Source organism: Lactuca sativa, chromosome 6, assembly GCF_002870075.4.
Source record: "Lactuca sativa cultivar Salinas chromosome 6, Lsat_Salinas_v11, whole genome shotgun sequence".
Classification (NCBI taxonomy): Eukaryota; Viridiplantae; Streptophyta; class Magnoliopsida; order Asterales; family Asteraceae; genus Lactuca; species Lactuca sativa.
The window spans coordinates 29,767,187-29,774,048 of NC_056628.2; positions in this window are offsets into that span (position 1 = coordinate 29,767,187).

The window sequence follows — 6,862 nt, forward strand, 5'->3', positions numbered from 1 at the left end:
CATAACACGTACAATGCATACCACCAATGAGCTGATGAACTGAATCCGTTCCACCAAACACTTGTAGGCTCACAACCTAACGTTAATCCACCATATCATCCATAGACTCACAACCTAACATCAATTCGTCATTCTACCTGATTAACATACAGAAGGCTATCTATACACAAACAATACACATACATCCTATCACACAAAGGACATATAATGTCACACATAATGTAAAATCCCATTTTCACAACAAAATTTTTCCATTTTTAATTATGGTAAAACGTCACATTTATAAATTCTCATTCAAGAAACCATTTGTTCCAAGATACTTGTTTAAAAATCAGAGTAATATATTAAACACATAATCTTCATGGTTGTTGATGCATGTGTACAGTTACACCTTCGCCTTCCCAAGATCTCTACTGGTACCTGCAAAGCATTTAATCCACAACTGTAAGCCAAAAGATAATGAGTTCCCCCAAAATACATTACACCACAATATACATACAATGCATGCACACCGGGCCTACAACATAAGATTGGATTGCCCCGGGGCCCACAACAAGCACAACGACTGGATTGCCCCCGAGCCCATAACACAAAGAGTGGATTGCACTCAGGCCCACAACACAAAGACTGGATTGCAACGAACCTCACCTTTGACCCCTCGGGGTAGAAGCTCGTCATCCGATACACTCCATGTCAGCTACCCAACGCCTGGGGTAATGGGGTCTTTCACCCCGAAGAACTCTAGTGCACCACATCCCCAAAAATCCTTGAGCATGAGGGTATGGCCCCCGAACTGTCCAACGGACATCTCAGCCTGAAAGGCCCAAAAACGCTCCTCTATCATCTCAACAATCCCTTCCTTGATCGTCCCGAACATCACAGGGGTCACATCAAGAATGCCTCACGTAATATCCGATGCGATGAGCTCGTGTATACCCTGATCCATTGGTTCAGTACTAGTGTTCGAACCAGATTCTAAACCTCCTGCTTCACCACGTGATGTTATGATACTGAAATACAACATGTAAACAATCAGAATACATACAAAGAGTCTCACACTCAAGGAGTTTCTTAGATTCATGATAACTTTCCTTAACTCGAGTACAGATCCTATGCTTTCAGTAGTACGGGCCCAATACTACATTCCACACCTATGTGTACCTTCCTCAAGAATTATCATGAATCCTCTAAGCCGCCTCCGTAAAACACTCCCATAAGACTCTGCTAACCATACACACAACAAACTACTATATGCCCTAAATTCTCTTAGGAATCCTTCCTCTCTTGCTCCCACACTACCAGGAACTTCTACCAACACTGCCAGTTACTTATTCATGCAAATTATAAACAAAATGGGATCACACAGACTATCAAATAAATGATTTTACCCTAAGCCCACAACCATACAAGGAATAGGAAATAAGGCCAAACCAGTCATTCTAGGGCTATATGATCCTAATCGTATACAATTTAAAAGCATAAATTTAACAATTAACTAAATCAATATAAATCCCTATTAATACATAACATTCGATCTTTCTAGGCCATAAACATAACAACATATATGGTATTTTGGGAACACTTGCTTGAGCTTAACTGATTGCACACACATCACACCCCTTTTATTAAAAAAAATCTTTTAGAAAACTCATTTGTCTTTTGACAAGATTATCAATTCCTCAGTTTGAGTCTTAACACACCCGAAAGTGGGCCTAAATCCCTCAAACGACGACTCTGATACCAACTTGTAACGTCCCAAAAATAATAAGTAAAAAAAATTCTTTTAGTCAACCTAAAACATTCATTCATTCATTCCAAAGACCAATCAAAGTATAAAATGTATCAAATAGTCATCAGAGTATAAAACAATTGTAGAATGCAAAACACTGGTGGATGTTGTGTGATCATGTCGGGTTCTTCACATTCAAACCAAAAGTACCTGAAAACATTAAACCACAAAACTATAAGAACAAAGCTTAGTGAGTTTCCTAAAATACCACATATAACATATATAACAACATATAGCTGTATCGGTTCTGTAACAACCTCGGGTCCATATAAACCCCGAGTCCATAATGACTTCGAGTCCAGGTTGGCTCTGTATCAGACCTGTTTCGACCCCAAGCCCGTAATGACTCCAAGCCTCAATCGACTCTATATCAGATTCGTATCGACCTCAAGTCTGTAATGACTCCGAGCCCAAATTGGCTCCATGCATACAAACATATGATCATACCAGTAATAATCACGTAGACACATGCATCCTATATATATAAATTTGTGGGCCAGGATTAGTGCCTTCAACGCACAAGTATGGTAGGAGGACGTACCTGTCTCATGAAATCAGCTAACCACACAGCTACTGCCACGCGAACGACAAAATGGCATGCCTATTAAATACAACAAGTCCCACATTAGTCTAATCTCCAAAACGAGCTAATTTGACCAAAGTCAACTTGGGTCAACTAGTCAACACACAAAATCAAATTCAATGGTCAAGAATCTCAACATTGAGTCTCACATCATGACCAACCCTTGGTCACGTCTTGGGAACCCACTCATTCCGATACCCCTTAAGTCATTCCAACTCAACCAACTCAATCACGAACAACCTACTCAACATAAGTCACGACGTGAGCCATCCTTGGTCACAATGTGAGAATACAGAAAGCTTAAAACACGGGATCCTTCCTTGGTCATGTTGTTACACCTCCAGTGTCACGTCATGAAGTCATTCTGATCATCCTCTTAATGATTTATATCCTTAGACCATTAAGTCCCCAACCCTAACTTTTCCAGAAGCTTAAGGGGACTCCAAAGGTCCATAAAAATGTCTGCTTTATATCCATGTATGCTCCATGCACGTCCTCAATCATTCTAGGTGAAAAGTAGAAAGATAACACCAAAACTCTCACGTATGACCCCAATACTCTACCAAATTCTAGATCTGGAACTTATGATGCTCAAGGGATGCTTAGACTCCATAAAGTTGCTAGCTTTGTGGATCCCTTCCATTTAAACTTGGTTAAACATGAAGAAAATGGCACAAAAGCCTAGATCTAGCAGCTTAGAGCAATAAAGTTTGAGCCTTTGACATATACAAAGGTCCAAAAAGAATATAAGATGATGATGTTTCCTTGAAAGCTCCACCAATAAAACACCTTCTATTCTTTCTTCTCTTCTTCTTCAAGCTAGAAAATGCACAAAAAATGGCTAATTAAGAATCACCAAGAGGGTTATGATTAGGATTTCTTGAGGTTGGAGAGTAAGGGATGCTGAGGATGGGCAACTCTAGCCTCCTCATTCCTTTAAGTACCTGAAAACTAGGGTTTTTGGTCATCAGATGGTTTTCACGTCGTGACACCCAAAAATGCGTATCCACGAAACAAGGCCATGTCACAACGTGACGATGCAAACCTCACGTCGTCGCCCACTTCAAAATGCAAAATACTTGGAATTTATTACCTCGAAGATTCGAATGTTACACTTACTTAATATTTAAAATTTAATTCCCTTATAAATATAATATTCAAAACAATATATGCAAACATTTCTTTTGAGCTGTAATAAAATTTTCATTCCAATGATGAAGTTTGCGAGAAGCTAGATTACAAGACATTAAGGTGGTTTTTGTGTTTGGCAAAATGTTTTTTTTGACCTCATCTGTTTGCGGGCAAAAATATGTTTAAGGAAAAAAATACTTTGTTTTCCAAAAGATAGAATTTTTTAAAGTATCTTTTTTCCAAAAGACAAAAGAATTAGCTTTTCATTTTCGAAGACGAAAAACAAATGACGTTTTCTAAGTTTTAACCCCTAATGTGATATATTTGTTTCCACCACCATTTTCAGCGTTATCGCTGCTACCACCACCATCACCATCACAGTCACCTCCACCACCACCTCTGCAACCATCACCGCCAACCTCGCAACTAGCGGCCCACCGCCTTCGCTACCTCCTCTACCAGCATAACCGACATAGTCCCCACCACCTTTGCCACCTACTTCGACACCACCACCACATCCACACCTCCAACACTACCAACACCAATGGTCTTTTTTTATGAAGATTTTAAAAAACAAACATTTTTTTTATAAATACCAAAAACGTTGAAGAATACTGTTGGTCTACGTCGTATTCTGCAGACATGAAAAAAGAATGAAAACAAATTCTTTTAAAAAACAAACACCACCTAAGACATCCATCCTTCGAATTTAAACACCAATTATCCCACTTTAACATATGACCTCTATCCAAACTCTAATTTTTTGCTAATGGAAAAGAGCCTTAACATTGATAACAAGAACAATGGTGTTCTTTGTGCTGTTATTAAATTCACTCTCATTACCTGAAGTTCCAAATCTCCCAAGCAAAGGCCAAAAGAAGAACATCTTAATATGCTGAATCCAAGCATTCAGAGGATATAAAATAAGGTAGTAAATAAATTCCGGGTTTTCAAAATATAAATTCATAGTAAGTAGAAAATCATGCGAATAACAATTAATCCAATCGATAGTTTCTATGTAGGCCATCTAATTAAATGTCAAAGGTATGGGTGAGCATGGTGCGGTTCGGTGCGGTTTTTGCCCAAAACCGAACCGAAAACCGCAACTTCGGTTTTTTGAAATTTAGAAACCGCACCGTTCGGTTTTTATGCGGTTCGGTTTTTGCGGTTTTTTGCGGTTCGGTTTTCTTTTGCGGTTTTTTCTTAGTTTTTTTTTTCTTTTTGGGTTTTCATTTTGCCTTTTTACTAAAACTCAAATAACTCGGCGAGTTACTTTGACTCATATGACGAGTGTTAATCATTTTTTGGAGATGAACCGATACCACCACCTATTGGTTTGAAAGCAAATTACATAACCACTCATCAAACATGTTTCTAGTGTTGGAACATAATACGAATTAATATAATATTTGTTTCACATGTACATGCAATAATATCAATTAATGTATTCATAAAAATGATACTATCATCACTAGTACTCTTCACATTTAAATGTTAAAAAATGTCATAAACACTATTTGTTATTGTAAATACCACTGACTCTATGCTTAAAAATATACAAACATCATCCGATAGATAAGATAGATATTTATATTTATAGAAATTTTAATTGTCACTTAATATATATATATATATATATATATATATATATATATATATATATATATATATATGTGTGTGTGTGTGTGTGTGTGTGTGCGGCGCGGTTCGGTTTTTTGCGGTTTTTGCGAGACTAGAAACCGCACCGCACCGAGTATTTTCGGTTTTTGCAAAACTAAAAACCGTACCATCGGTTTTCATTTTGGTTTCGGTTTTTCGGTTTCGGTTTGTGCGGTTTTTTTGGTTTGCGGTTCGGTTTTTACTCACCCCTAGTCAAAGGTAACATCTGACTTTTAAATACTAAGCGTAAATTTTAAAAAGATCTATGATGCTTTTAATTATTATATAGTTGAGATTTTATATATATATATATATATATATATATATATATATATATATATATATATATATATGTTGTGTGCATGTATGATTGATTCTAGACCAATCATTTTAGTTAGTTTAAGAAAGTAATTAATGCATATTGCATGTTGAAGATATAATGGATATTAATTACATCTTCAACATTTAATATGCATTAATTACTTTCTTAAAATAACTAAAATGATTGGTCCAGAATCAATCATAGATGCACACAATAGATAGTGAAAGCATTTGAACCTAACTCTATATATAAGGAGACATGTCAAATTGACATTCAAAGGATCTAACTATATCATTGTAAGATTTCATATTGACGTTGACATTCAAAGGATTTAACTATATCATTGTAAGATTTCATATTGACGTTCAATTAAGGATGTCAAAGGGACTAACAATGGGTGAAATCCGCAGGGGGCGGGGGGTTGAAGTAGCTTTCCCCTCCCTTTGATTCACCTATTTCCTCAGTTTTTCTTGTTAAATATTTAGTTTAGTTATTTCGTTTTTATATTTTTACATAGTATAGGGTCCCTTTGTGTAATATGTATTCTGCATATATGTATTCAATACACGCAACCCTAAATGACGGGTTTTCACATTATTCAACATGGTATCGAGTCTTCCTGTGATTGCCTTCTGAAGCAATCGTACAAGCATCAGACGTGTTTTTTTTGGTGTTGCCTCCAGTTCTTCATCGTCTGCCATTGTCGATTGAAGCCATTGCCTGCGTGTTTTTTTTTCTCCCTTGTGATTTCTTGGTACCTTCTATGCCATCTCGATCACAACCCCTTCCAATCAGTCTCCACTAATCGCAAATCACTTCCTGGTTCACTACCCGCGTTCTACTGATCTTTTTTGAGTTAAAATACTGGTACATTTAAACTTCTTTATTCCGTTGGTTTAGCTTTATGTTTATTATTTACTATTCTTGTTAGATTTAATTTCTCAATTTCCTCTACCTGCCATGTCCACCATACCTACATCGAGCTCCACCACCTCTCCTACTGCTACATAACTTGTCTTTACACTAACTAATGTCTACAACAGTTTAGCTTTAAACTATCGGTTGATGGGTCCAAATACAAACTGTGGAAGCATTTCTTCTTAGACATGTGCAAAGGAGCTAAGGTGCATGGTCATATTACTGGAAAATCCCTCCCAAAAGGTGATGATGATGAAGATTGGGAGGCCATTGATTCTCGAATCAAATCCTGGTTTTATACTACCTGTGATGATAATCTTTTGCATATTATTTCTAGTGATGACTGCACAACCAAAAGATCTTTGGGACAAGCTTATTGAATTCTTCCTCAATAACAAGTTGTCTTGTATGCTCCAACTTCAAGAGAAATTTTGAAATACCAAGAAAGGGTTTTCATCAA